The 14839-nt window shown below is 37.8% G+C and overlaps 1 protein-coding gene across 2 annotated transcripts in view; it reads left to right on the top strand.

The window, feature by feature from the left end:
* AP3B1 (adaptor related protein complex 3 subunit beta 1) overlaps positions 1-14839 on the top strand; it is a 327202-nt gene that overhangs the window by 144633 nt on the left and 167730 nt on the right. The gene's annotated exons all lie outside the window — the stretch shown is intronic.

Below are 14839 nucleotides of genomic sequence, written 5' to 3'. Positions count from 1 at the left end.
ACAAAGATGGGTGATATGTACTTTTGAAATATGGAAATACATATTAGGATGAGAATGAACACTCAGTAAAGTTGATGTGACTGCAAGGAAAGTGACACACATGAAGAGGGGGGAATCTTTAGGTTGATTTCATTCCCAAAACTTCTGAATGCATCTTTGTAAATTAGTTGTCATGGCAACATTTCCTAAATTGGCATACATCTCATCAATTCAGAGGATAAATGAAAAAATGCATACAATGAAATTCATTTATATATATTTGAATGTGGTTCAAAGGGGAAATTTTAGGTTTTTATTAGGATATTAGAAGGAAATCAAGTATAGGACTGTACAACACAGCACTGAACCTTAATGTAACCAGGGACTATAGTTAATAGTGCTACATGTACTACATGTTGCAACATGTACTACACTAATGCAAGGTATATATAGGAACTCTTTATTTTCTGCAAGGTTTTCTGCAAATATACAACTTCTCTAATACAAAAAAGGAATATGCAATCTATATAATGCAAGGAAATATTTGGAAATCATATCACTGATAAGAGTTTAATATCCAGAATATATGCAGAAATCTTTTTTATTTTGGAAAAGATTTTTTATTTATTTTTATAGAAGCTTTAGATAACATAAAAGTTACGTCAAAAATATAGGGATGCCCATGTACCCCACCATCTTCCCCTCCCACACTTTCCCCTATTAACATCTTTCATTAGTGTGATTCATTTGTTACAGTTGATAAGCACATATTGAAGCATTGCTACTAAGCTTGGTCTACAGTTTACATTGTGGTTTACATTTTGCACTGCATAATTTTATAGGTTTTGACAAAATGTATGATGGCTTATATCCATCATTGCAATATCATGCAGAACAGTTTCAATGTCCCCCCAAAATGCCCCATGTTACACCAATTCTTCCCTCTTCCTCCCCTCAGAACTTCTTGTAGGCACTGTATTTATATCAATGTTGCAAATTTTCCATTACTAGAATAATAGTGGCCATTACTAGAATAATAGTGTCCTATCTTATGTTTGTTTCTCAATCTTGAGAATTTTGGGATGATGATGCCCACTGTGCTTCTGATTGAGAGAGGGTTTAGATCCCTTAGGGGAGATGGATGGAATTGTCTTGCTTGCTGTTGTAGATACTTTCTCTTTTTGGGATGGCTGTTATACATCATCATCCTTTTGTTAGTTGTCCTGGGTGAATCCAATGAACTGGAGAGAGGGCGTGGCCTGAAATACTGCTGAGATTCAGAGCTCAACTGGCATATGAATAGCCAGAAGATTTAAATCTCTGGGATATATATTTAATGGCTATAGTGTTAATTATATATAAGTTCAAATAAAAGGGGCAGAAGAACCATGTGTAGAAAACTTATAAATGAGTAATTCTGATACATTGGGGAGATAGGTTGTCATATATTCCAAGGTAAGACCCACCGATGGAGTGCCGATTTCCTGGGGTTGTCTGCCCTGCCTGTAGTGTCTAGATATCCCTAGAGCCCTTCGGAATACCCTTGCTTGAGACACTGTTTACTGTGGCAATAAGTGTGATCCTTGTGAGACATGTTTAAGCGTAATGTCTGGAAGGACCTCCCGACTCTCTTTGAAATCTCTTTGCCATAAAAACTCATTTGTATTTAATATTCCCCCTTTTTGGCAACATCTTTTTGGAAATGCATTTGTAGTTGGTGCTTGGTAATAATCTCTTGGTGCCAGGGAGTCTCATACCCAAGAGTCACGTCCCACTCTGAGGAGAAGGTAGTGAGTTTATATACTGAGTTTGGCTTACAGAGAGATCACATTTGAGCATCAGGGAGGCTTTCATGTGGTAACTCTTAGGCAGTATAATACTAGGCTAAATTTTAATTTCACAAGAACAAGGTTGATAAGAACAATCTTTAATATAAAGAGTCTGGTGTATTGGTCTGTCCTCCTTTGCTAGACACTGTCCATGTACTCTAGAGATTCTTGTCACTGTATTAGAGAATGTAGCATGTCTCCCCAGTATAGGAATTCAATATTCCATTGGTTATTGTGTGGGTCTCCACCCACCAAGACAACACCCCATGATCACAGGAACACATTCATACGTATTACATGGAGGCATGCCCCAGATGCACCCCTCCCCACACATTCCCCCCCCCACCACGCTACACCAGTGATCCTCACTTGTGACAGTTGCAACCCTTCTGTAATCCAAAACCTTCCCCAAAACAAAACCAAAAGGAAAATAATAATAATAAAATATTTTTTAAAAAAATTTTGCATTATGCCTTATGTCACTGTAAGATCTGTTATCTTTTATATTTATTGACATTTTCTTCTGTATGTTCCCTCAGGGTCTAATTTTTTTTTAACTTTATTTTCCAGAAAGCTTTAAATTAGAGAAAAGCCAAATGGAAAATATTGGGGATTCCCATATACCCTCTGATCCTTCTCCCCCATTCCCCGCCTCCCCGAACAACATCCTACATACACATTTGTTACAATTAATGAACAAACATAGAAGTATTGCTAGTATCCGTGGTCAGTGGTTTATATTATGGTTTACATTTTGCACTGTACACTTTTTAATTCTGATGAACTGTGTAGTGGCCTGTATCCGTCAATGCAAGATTTTGTAGAAAAATTGTAGTACCCTAAAAATGCCCTGTGTTCTACCCATTCTTATTTCTCCCTCCTTTCAGAACCTGTGGCAGCCACTAAATTTCAGTTTTTCAAGAATAAGATTCATAGTTACATGCATTAATATTAAGGGTTTGACATATTGGTCTGTTTCCTTTTATTAGGCACTGCCTATGTACTCAATAGATTCCCCTCTCTTTGAGGATATAATGGGTCTCCCCAGGATGGGAGTTTAATATTTTTTTTTGTTTATTTTGTGGGTCTCCACCTATGACAAGATGAACATATCCATATCCTTTATCTCTTGAGTCATATTTTCCTTCAATTCTCTGAAGTGAATTAGGAGATTTATGTGATTAGCATTGGTTGGTTGTCTTAAATCTTGTATCTCATCAGGATAGTTGGCTGGGCCATCTCTTTCTGTTTACTAGTATTGCTTGTAATTTTTGGCTGATATCTAGGCATCTGAATATATTGGTGTTTTTATTCTGATGGTCAATTTCTCTCTCTTGCCAATTATTTTTCACACCTGTTCTTTAAGTTTTCATTGAACTTATTCTGAGTCTTTAAAATTGCCCAGCTTAAGCTATCAAAATTGGGCCAGGGACTCACTAATGGGGCACAGATTTTCTCCCAGAAATTGGGTCCATCTGTTGGCCAACCTTTTCACAGAGGTGTTACTTCGAACCTCCATTTTCCTGTGTTTCTGGTTTGGCCTGAGCAGAGATTCAAAGTGGGTTCTGCTGGCCGAATTCACTGAAGAGAAGCCACTGTCTGTCATCCACCCTCCATCTTCCTTGTAACAGCTGACAGGAGGAAAACCTCTTTCCCCTCTCAGTTGGCTGCAGTGCACCCCATGTTTTATCCAGGTCTTATGTCTTGAGTGTGGGGGATGGGTCTCCTTCCTGTCTGCTGCTTGAGTTTAGTAACTGCTATGGGGGGTTGTTGTTTGAGGTTCTTTGTCTCTCTGTCCCTCATCCTCCTGGTGGTTGTGTAATACTGTCCTGGTCTGCTAACCCCCAAAGCAGGTCCTTCGCATATCCCTTGACTCTTTCTCCATTGTTGTTGTAAGAGAGTTAAGTCCTACTTGCTGACTCTGATGCCATCTTCCCAGAACTCCTCTATTATATTGCGTTTTTTTTTTTTCTTTCCTCTTCCAATGACTCTGTATTCTTTGCCTCATTTTCTTCTGTATTGATTGCCTCTGTGAATAAGTCTGAGAGCAGCCACATTATTTCCCCACTCACTGATGACTGGATTTTTTTTATCTTGGATGCTTGGATATCTCTCTCTCTCTCTTTTTTTTTTAATTTTCAGGAACGTTCACTCTAATGAATCTTTTTTTTTTAAGGTTTATTTTTTATTTATTTCTCTCCTCTCCTTCCCCCCCAGTTGTCTGCTCTCTGTGTCCATCCACTGTGCATTCCTTTGTGTCTGCTTGCCTTCTTGTCAGTGGCATCTGGAATCTGTGTCTCGTTTTGTTGCATCATCTTGCTGCGTCAGCTCTCTGCATGTGCAGCGCCATTCCTGGGCAGGCTGCACTCCTTTTCATGCTGGGCGCCTCTCCTTACAGGCGCACCCCCTGCACATGAGGCTCCCCTATGCAGGGGACACTTCTTGTGTTCCTGAGTGGCATGGCACTGCTTGAGCTCATCAGCACTGCGCATGGGCCAGCTCACCATACACGTCAGGAGGCCCTGAGTTCGAACCTTGAACCTCCTGTGTGGTAGGCAGACACCCCATCTTTGGGCCAAATCAGCTTCCTAGAAATCTCTTTTTTAAGAAATACTTTGATGATTATCTTACATTGCAATGTGGATTGTTCTTTATTATCTGCAGATTTACTTCCTCTTAAGGGAAATTTCTTTTCCTTTTCATTTTTTGTTCTTAAATGTTTGAAATTTTCTGATCCCTTTGTCAGTTATGTACTTTAAGAATACCAATTATCCTACTTTATAATCCTTGTCTACCAAATCTGTCATTGTTTTTGAAAATTACTTTAATATCTTTTAATTTGTATTCATATTATCTTTCCATTGTGAATAATTTGACTTTTAGTTGTCTGATCTTTTCTTAAAGTTTTGATTTAATTCTCTTCATGATTCTGTGGTGATAATTCCTTTGCTTTTCAGTGTATTTTCTCAGGTTTTCAATCTCAAATTTCTTTTTTTCTATAGTTTTATCATTTCATGTTTGAATGTGTGTATTCTTGAATTCTTGTTCTTCATAACTTATTGGAGAATTTACTTTCCAGATTGGTTTCTTTATGTGTCTTTTGCATGTTTTTTTTTTCTTTTTCTTTGTGCTATGAATATGCTGCATAATTATTATGCTCTTTCTTTATGGCATAGGATTCTGAAGCTCTAGTACAGATGTCATTTGTTATGATGTAGTGTTAGTACTTTCCTGATTCTGTCTCACTACATCTAAAGACAATTTATTATTCTCTGTTTCCATGTGAGATGGGTTATTTTTTTCCTTATTATTTTTTGTTACTATAGCCTTAGTGCATTTGGGGAAGGGCATAATTGGAGGTATAGTAAATTCATTGTCAGCAGAGATTGAATTTTTAGAATCCCTGACTTTTTTTTCCACTGAAAGTCTCTCAAATTCCCCCAATACTAGTGTTCTCAGCACTGAGTACATTCTTAAGGAGAAATATTCTTAATCTTTAAATCATTCGTCTATATTCATTTTATAACTCAAGAACTGTGCTGTCAAACATACTAGCTGCTAGCCACGTGTGGCTATTTAAGTTTACTATGTAATGAAACTTAAATGAAAAATTTAATTCTTCCATTGCTCTGGCCACATTTCAAGTACTTAGTAGCCACATGTGGCTATTGCCTAGTATGTGAGACAGTGCCATTAATCACTCTGTCTAATAGAAACTTCTATTAGATAGTGCTACCTCAGATCTTTCACTGCTTTCAGAGAGGGAGCTAGCCTTGCTCTTTCTTCCCCATCTACTTCTCAGAACCCATTTGCTCTGCCACACTCCTTTCCACCTCAGTCTACCCCTAGTAGAGAGAAAAGCTGGTAGACCCCATCAGTTTTCTACCATCCAGAGTTTGAGAGGTAGGGTTATTAATAAACATTCTCAAGAAGTAAGGGCCATGCTTTTCTAGAATCTTTTATTTTTACATTTATACCATTAGATTGTGACCTTCTTCTTTCTTCCCCTGCTCTTTCAGACCCTTTGTGCTATATAAGTGATCTTTGTTGACAGTCTCTGTTGTGCCTGAGCCTGTGTTCCCACAGTGCATCATGTAAATACTTGCTCTTCAGTAAGTTAGAGGATTTACAGTGTCCCTGAGGTAAAACCATACTGGTTGTTGAGTAGATACATAACTTTATTTGACAGTGGTATTAATACTTCAAATAATTTAATGTCTGCCTGACATGGACACTGACCAATCAGAATAAACAACTGGTACAGCTGTATGGATGTGGAATGATAGATTCTATTTTATACCTTTTTTTTTAAGTAACTTTCAATAAGTGCAGCCTAGGATAGCCTATCTTCTCTCTCCCCCAGGTTTCCTCAGCTGAACTACAGAACAAAATCACTTGAGTTACCGTTTTCTAAATTCTCAAGAATCTAGGTAACTACTACCATTCTAACTGCAGACATTAGGTTTATTACATATAATATATGCATTGGGAAAGGATCTGGTCATGGGACAAATCCTTTTTGTTCCCTGTCTCATAAATAAAATATAAGTGGCACATTGCTGTCCTCATTCCTTTACCTATTTTCTATGGCTGCTTTTGTACTATAGAGACTGTCTGGACTACAAAGTCTGAAATAGTTACTATCTGGCCCTTTACAAAAAAGTTTGCTGCCTCTGCGTTAGGTCATTGAGACTTAATTCTGAACCCTAGGTAGGAACTTCTGGGTAGGCTGGGCTCTGTCCCACATTGTTTTCTCCCTGGGTCTCAGGCTGATATTCTTCCCACCTGGAACATTGTCTGTTGTAGACTCAGGGGAAAGAGAATTCTGGAGAATTGAGCTCCCACTATTAAATATTTTGACCTGGAAATGTCACAGATTACTTCTCCCCCTACATTGGCCAGAACTAGCATATAAGCATGCCTAACTTCAAGGAAGTGGGAATGTAATCCTTTGTAACCCAGACATGGAAGAGAATCAAATATTGGTTATTTTTAAAAGTCACAATGCTGTTATTTTTTTGCTGGAGGTGCTACACACTTAATAAACTATCATGCTTACTAGGTGCTATCTCTCCCGGTCTGGAAAGTGAAAAAACTGTAACAAGTGATAGCATTTGATAGCTACTATGCTGTAAAAGAAATTTAAAGTCTTTTATGAATAAAAAGACAGAAAAAATCACATATCTTTCAGAAGTGCTGAAAAAAATTATTACAGATGCTATATACATTTCAGGACAAAAATGTTTAATGTGCTTTGTATATTTAAAAATAATAAAAATGCATAAGAGAATTGTCAAAGGTATGTTGCAACCTGAGATGGCAGACACTACTTTTTATTTAATCATTCTGTGCAATATATTTGACTTTCTACTACAAGAAGTTATTAATATAAATTTATGTGCTTTCCAGTATTTTGCTAAAGATTTTCTTTTTCTTCAGGAGAAAGGTAAATCATCTTCCTTGTCTTTAATACTTGGAAGTCACGCTTTTAAGTGTTATTTGTGGATTAGTGGTTTTTATGTAGTAATGATAAAAATAGCTAATGTTTATTGAACATTTACTGAATATTAGGTTCTGTTCTGAGGAGTCTATAAATATTTACTGGTTAAATCATATTATCCCTATTTTATAGATGAGGAGATTGAGACACAAAGAGATAAGTATCTTGTTCAAGGTATCTTCAGCCAATAAGTAACACTATCAGGATAAAAAATTTAGGCTGTGTAGTTCTAGAGCTCATATTCGTACTCTCTGCATAGTGTTGCTCAGTGTGTAAACTGTGGTGACAGTACAATCCCTCTTACAGCTCCTAAACATATTCCTTGCCATATATTCATCTTTGTCTCTCTAGGCCATTTAGCAGTTAAGATCTGTGATAATACGAAAGCAGAAAACTTAGATGTGTAATAGCTATACCCTATCGTACTTCTATCATTATGTGTTGGCAATCCAGAATTAATATGGTTTTATAAGGATAGACTTGCTCATTGGAAGATGGGTAGAATTTGTTTTGTGATTTTTTTTTCCTCATCCTTTCTTCACTGCTTAGAACTTTGGGGAGGAGTTTCCTCCAGGTTTTTGAACTTCTGTTGACTCATATTGCAGATAGCTATGGTTTTTCTTGTCTTTTCTCTTTTTCTTTTTTTTTTATGGTGAATTACACAGTGTGATTTTTAAATTTTCAACCAACCTTGCTTTCCTGAGATAAACCCACTTGTCCATGTGGATTCATTTTGCTATTATTTTGTGAAGGAATTTGATTCTGTGTTCATGTTTTCTTTTCTTGTAGTGTCTTTGGTTTGATATCAGATATCAGCATTCTACATACCTCCTCTCATTATTATTAATTTTTAAATGAGTTTGTATAGAATTGGTGTTATTTCTTCATTCAAATTTCCCAGTGAAAGAAACCATCTAGGTCTAGAACTTTGTGTAAAGGTTTAGTTTTTAAATATCTACACAAATTTTCTGTGTTTTGAGTCAGTTTTTATGATTAATGTCTTCTAAGGAATATTTCCATTTTATCTAAGTTGTCAAATATATTGGCATAATGTTTTATTATTATTTTCCATCTAATATGTATAGAATTTTTAGTAATGTTCACTCTTGTACCTGATATTGGTAATTTGTGTCATCTTTCCTGTAATCTTGATCAGTCTAGTTAGATGTTTATCAGTTTATCAGAACCAAATCTTATTTTCATTCTTTTTCTTTATTATTTTTGGTTTTGTGTTTCATTGATTTCTGTTCTTTACTATTCTCCTCCTTATTTTGGGTTTTTTTTTTTTTTTTAAAGATTTATTTATTTTATTTATTTAATTCCCCTCCCCTCCCCCAGCTGTCTGTTTTCTGTGTCTTTTTGCTGCGTCTTGTTTCTTTGTCCGCTTCTGCTGTCGTCAGCGGCACGGGAAGTGTGGGCAGCGCCATTCCTCTGCAGGCTGCTCCCTCCTTCGCGCTGGGCGCCTCTCCTTATGGGTGCACTCCTTGCGCGTAGGGCTCCCCTACGTGGGGGACACCCCTACACGGGGGACACCCCTGTGTGGCACGGCACTCCTTGCGCGCATCAGCACTGCGCATGGGCCAGCTCCATGCGGGTCAAGGAGGCCCGGGGCTTGAACCGCGGGCCTCCCATGTGGTAGACGGACGCCCTAACCACTGGGCCAAAGTCCGTTTCCCCTTATTTTGGGTTTGATATGGGTTTTTTCCTAGATTTTGAAAGTAAAAGCTTCAATCAGATACTAGATTTTGCTTATTTAATGCTAAACATTTCTGTAGTCTATTTTCATTTAGAATAGTTAATGATAGGGTTGCTTTTTCTGTCTACCATTTTACTGTTTGTATTCTATTTATGGTTTTAGTTATTGTTGCTCCGTTCCTATCTGTCCTTCTTTTGAGTAAATAAAGGCATTTCTGGATTTGTTTTAATTCTTCTTTGTGCTTTTTTGTTATACATCTTTATTTTTTGCCTGCCATTCTAGGTGTTACAATATGCATTTTTAACTGATCATAATCTACTTGAGTTAATGTACTCTTTCACCTAACATATGGGATTTATGTACAGTTTCTTGTGCTTTTATTCCTTTATAGAGTTCTGAGTTGCCATCTGTTATTATTTCTCTTCCACTAGAAAATTTTCTTACAGTATGTATGTATGAATGTATGTATTATTTATTTATTTTTAAGATTTTATTTTATTTATTTCTCTCCCCTTCCTCCCTGTTGTCTGCTCTCTGTGTCCATTCGCTGTTTGTTCTTCTGTGTCCACTTGTATTATCAGGCAGCACTGGGAAACTGTGTCTCTTTTTGATTCTGTCATCTTGCTGCATCAGTTCTCCCATGTGTGTGGTGCTGCTCCTGGGCAGGCTGCGCATTTTTTTTCCACACTGGGTGGCTTTCCTTGCAGGTACACTCCTTGTGCTTGGGGGTCCCTACGTGGGGGCGCCCCTGCGTGGCACAGCACTCCTTGCACATGGTAGCATTGTGCATAGACCAGCTTACCACATGGGTCAGGAGGCCCTGGGTCTAGAACCCTGGACCGTCCATATGGTAGGCAGACGCTCTATCAGTTGAGCTATGTCTGCTTCCCTGAAGTATTTATTTTAATACAGATCTCCTGGGTATAAATTTTTCATTTCATTTATTTGAAAAATGTCTTGCTTTCTACCCTTGTTTTGAAGAATCATTTTGCCAAATATGGAATTTTTGGTTGACAGCTTTTTTGCCTCAATAATTCAAGGATATTTTTCCATCATTTCCTAGGCTCCATTGTTTCTGTTCAGTAGTAAGCCATTATTTATATTACTGTTCCTCTGCATATAATAGGTCATTTTTATCTTCCAAATTTTTCACTTTTTTTTTAACCACTTCCAAATTTTTGAGCAAATTGGACTCTACAATATGCATACATGTAGTTTTCTTTTTATGTATCTTGTTTTGGGGTTGATGAGTTTCCTGGGTCTGCAAACTTGGTTTGTTTTTAATACTTTTTGGAGGTTTTTTTCCAGGTTTTATATCTTCAGATCATTTGTGTGTGTGTGTACGCGCGCGCGCCATTTGCTCTTTTGTTGCAGTCTGGGACTCCAATTATGAATATTTTGTATGTGACTCTAAGACTCTGTTCATTGTTATTTACTTGTTTCCTGTTTTTTTCTTCAGATTTAATAAATTGTTGATTTACCTTCAAGCTTTTTGACTCTTTTGCAGCCTTCAGTCTCCTGTTATACTGCTCCAATATATTTTTCATTTTATTTTAATGTATTTTTCAGCTCTAGAATTTCCTTTTTTTTTTTTTTTCCTAATAGGGCATTTTCCCTACTAAGATTCCTTATCTAGTCATTCAGTATGACTATATCGCCGCTAATATATTGACCATAATTATAATAGCAACTTTATAATCTTTGTCTCTGCCTCTTCTTTTTGATATCTTGCTTCAGTTGAGGTCTATTCTCTGACACCTTGGCAAATAAGGCTATAACTTTCATAGTGTTTTATGGGACTGGGAAGTGCCCTCAGGCAAAAAGCTACAAACTCACAAATCTCTCATCCAGCAATTACATTTTTTTTACCCTTCTAGTTTTTACCTACTTTTGATTGTTCTCCACTACCTTTAAATTGTTGATTTTAAAAATAATTTCCCTGTAGATTAATCCAATGAAATTATTCCATCATTACTGGAAACTGAAACTATAAGTCTGTGAAGTGTATCTCAGCAACAAGTCAGATGTCTTCATGCTTAAGTGAAAGTAAAACATTCCCACACAATTCCCCATACCCTACTTTCCTCACATTTCCCATTATTTCCTGTTAAGCAGAATTGTATTATATACTCATTCCTAAAATCCATCAGTTACAAGGGGAATGTATTACATTGATTAGACTAACGTTGATTGGGAAGGAACTTGGCTTCTTTTGAAGCATCTGGGTGTTTGATCCCTATAGAAAATCTCTGTTATTAAGGAATAATATATTTTACAGTGGGCATTGGCTATTGAGAGCCATCAACATTGTCTTTTACATTCTCCACAATAATTTAATGAAAGTTTGAAGTCATGAAAGAATAATTAACGGTCAGCTATTGAGATATTTATTATGTATTATAATATGTAATATTGATATTAGACTAAATGGACTGAAATGAAAAGTATTCTGAGAAAAATTCTTATGGCTGTTTCACTTCGTCCTATCCCTGATTCCCTTGCTTTAGTCTTTGGGGTGATGTGATGAGGGCAGTTGTCTCTTGCATATATGGGGTGGTCTGTACCACTGGAGAGTAGCCTCAAAATTATCAATCTCAGAGCATATGTAAAACTGCTTTCACGTCTGCTCTTTCTCCCTTCCACAGAGCTGGATAGTGATTTATCTTTCTAAAGTAAACAACTCCTCTTTCTCTGAGAATAGTAAGGAAATAACTTTATGTCCTTACCCTTTGGAATGTAAATGAATGGCATCAGGTGAGATAAACCTGTATAAACCTCTCTACAGGACTTTCTCTTCCAAAACTTTAATTTCCAAAACTTGTTTGCCATTCACTTACCTGTTAAACCTAAGTTGCCAGCATTCTTTTCTCAGAAAGCCCTGACCATGCATAAACATGAAAATGTTGATATTTGTCTTTTGATTACTTGTAGAACTTCACATAATTAGAATCATTTCTTTTGGGTATCTTTTTATTCATAGAGCATAATATTTTTGACTTAGATCTATGTTGTTTCAGATATAAGTAATTCTTTCATTTTTATTGTTGAGTGGAATGCTGAATAGTATTCTGTTGTGTGACTAAATCACAGTTTATCCATTCTCATGTGAATTACTTGGACTGTATCCAGTATTTTTGGCTATTATGAATAAATCCGTTGTGAACATTCTTGTACAAGTCTTTTTGTGGAGATTCACTTTCATATATCTTGCATTAAACCTAGATATAGAATTGCTGGGTTGTAGGGTAGATGTATTTTAGATTTACAAAAAATTGCCAGACTTTTTCCCAAAGTGATTGTATTGTGTTACACTCCCCAACAACAGTGTATGGATATTTTGGTTGCTCCACATCTTTGTCAGTGTTAGATGTCAGAGTGAGACAATTGAGACACGGAGACCAGCAATTATAGGCAAGGATTTATTGGGAAGCTCTCCCAATGGAGGGGGTCTGAAGAATAAGCTTCAGCCCACTCCTGGCAAAGGCAGTCATGAATTTATACAGGACATCTATAGGCAGGAACATGCTTAGTTAGTGGGATTAGGTTGGGGCTTGGATAAGACCCGAGGGCCTAAGGGATGGCTAGGGGGTGGTGGGCTAGGGGCAGTGAATTCTAGGGGTGCGGGAGTGGTGATGGGGTCATGTGGATTCTTTGTCTATTCTTGTGAGGAAATAAACTGTATCTGGACATGTAGGCTCAGGATGGGGGGCTGTTCTATGTCATGGGATGTGGCTCCTTCTGAGTAAATGGCTGCTCACACTTCTACAATGGGGCAGGTTACTAATAAACTTGCAGCTTCTGCAAGTTGTGGCTGTTACGGGAGCTCAGGATGGGGCCTAGTCCTGTCAGCATTTGGTAGTTTTACTTTTATTAATTTTAGCCATTGTGTTGGGTTTAGTCTGTATTTTTTAATATTTTGTTTTAGTGGTATTCTATTTAAGAATCATTTAATTCAAATATTTAATTGAGATAACTTGAGAAGTTAGGAAATTTTAGGCCCTTTACCCTAAAAGACCTTAATTAGATAACTAGAGGACCAGGAAGATTTTTTAAAAACAACTTTGTTATATAGCTTTTTTCTTACAGCTCAAGGGTCCCCTTTAATTTAGATATATGAGTATTTTGGAAATAATGAAGAATAAATGGATCTGTATAAAAAATTTTTTTATCTCCCCCCTTGTGTCTGTATTTGTTTATTCCCACCTCCCCCTTACAGCTTGCTTGCTGTCTGCTCTCTGTGTCCAGTTGCTGCAGTCTCTTCTGTGTTCTCACTTGTCTCCCTTCTTTTTGTTGCGTCACCTTGCTGAGTCAGCTCTCCACAGTGTCTGTGGGCCAGGCGCGTGCGGGCAAGCCTGCCTTCACATGGAGGCCCCGGGATGCGAACTGAGGGCCTCCCATATGGTAGATAGGAGCTCATCTGATTGAGCCACAGCCGTTTCCCTGGATCCTGTATAAAATTTTGTGTTTTATACAAAGAAATATTTATAATCCAGCATTTTTAAAGAAAAAATTGTTGTTTCTTAGAGCCCTAGCTCCCGACCCTGACTTTATCCAGAGTACAGGCATTTTGTTTTTAATGTTTCATTAGAGATACCTATAAGGTTTTTTTTTTTTTAAGATATTGGGGCCAGGAATTGAACCTTGTATCTCATATGTGGAAAATCAGCACTCAACTACTGAGCCACATCTGCTCCCTGTATTAGTCAGCCAAAGGGTTGCTGATGCAAAATATCAGAAATCAGTTGGTTTTTATAAAGGGTGTTTATTTGGGGTAGGAACTTACAGATAATAGACCATAAAGTATAAGTTACTTCCCCCATCACCAAAGTCTATTTTCATGTGTTGGAGCAAGATGGCCACCCATTTCTGCCAGGGTTCAGGCTTCCTAGGTTCCTCTTTTCCCAGGTTTTGCTTCTCTCCAGGCTCAGGTCTTTTGTTCTCTCCACAAGGTCATCTGTAGACTCTGAGGCTTCCTAGGCTTTGCCTCTCTCCACAAGGTCAGCTGTAGACTATCAGGTGAATGGCCCCAGGGTTTCCGCTGTGTCTAAAGAGCCATCTCTATTCCTCTGTGTTTTTCTCCCAGTTCAGGTCCTTTCTTCCCAGGGCTTGCTTCTCTTTCCTCTGTGTGCTTACTTCCCAGGGCTCCAGCTGAAGACCCCAGCATCAAACTCCAAATCAAAACTCCAACCTTAAAAAGCTTCAATTCTATCCTTTGCTATGCTTTTTATCTGAAGTGACCCGGTCAAAGCCTAATCATAATTTAATCATGCCCAGGTACAGACCAGTTTATGAACATAATCCAATATCTATTTTTGGAAATCGTAACTGTATCAGACTGCCACACTCCCTGGGTTGTTTTTATCGTTTGTTTGCTCACTGTTTGCTTTTGTTTTTGGGAGGCACGGAAAATTGAACCCAGGACCTCCCATGTGGGAAACAGGCACTCAACTACTTGAGCCACTTCCACTCCTTAAATTTTTATTTTTAAATTTTTCTTCCCCTCCCTCTCCCCTCTGCTGTTTTTGCTGTCTGTGTCCATTTGCTGTGTGAGCTTCTGTATCTATTTCTCTTTTTGTCTTCTAGTCTTTCTCCTCTAGGATTCACCAGGATTCAATCTTGGGGACCTCTGATGTGGAGAGAGGTTCCCTGTCAATTGTTCCACCTCAGTTCCTGGTCTCCGCTGCACTTCACCTTGACCCTCTCCTTTGTCTCTATTTTGTTGCATCATCATCTTGCTGTGTGACTCACTTGTGTGGGCACTGGCTCACCATACAAGCACACTTTCTTTTCTTCTTTTTCACCAGGAGGCCCCAGGGATCTAGCCTGGGTCCCCTT

Source organism: Dasypus novemcinctus, chromosome 2, assembly GCF_030445035.2.
Source record: "Dasypus novemcinctus isolate mDasNov1 chromosome 2, mDasNov1.1.hap2, whole genome shotgun sequence".
In the NCBI taxonomy this organism is placed as follows: domain Eukaryota; kingdom Metazoa; phylum Chordata; class Mammalia; order Cingulata; family Dasypodidae; genus Dasypus; species Dasypus novemcinctus.
The sequence above is the reverse complement of the archived record's forward strand: the minus strand, read 5'-3'. Positions and strand labels throughout refer to the sequence as shown.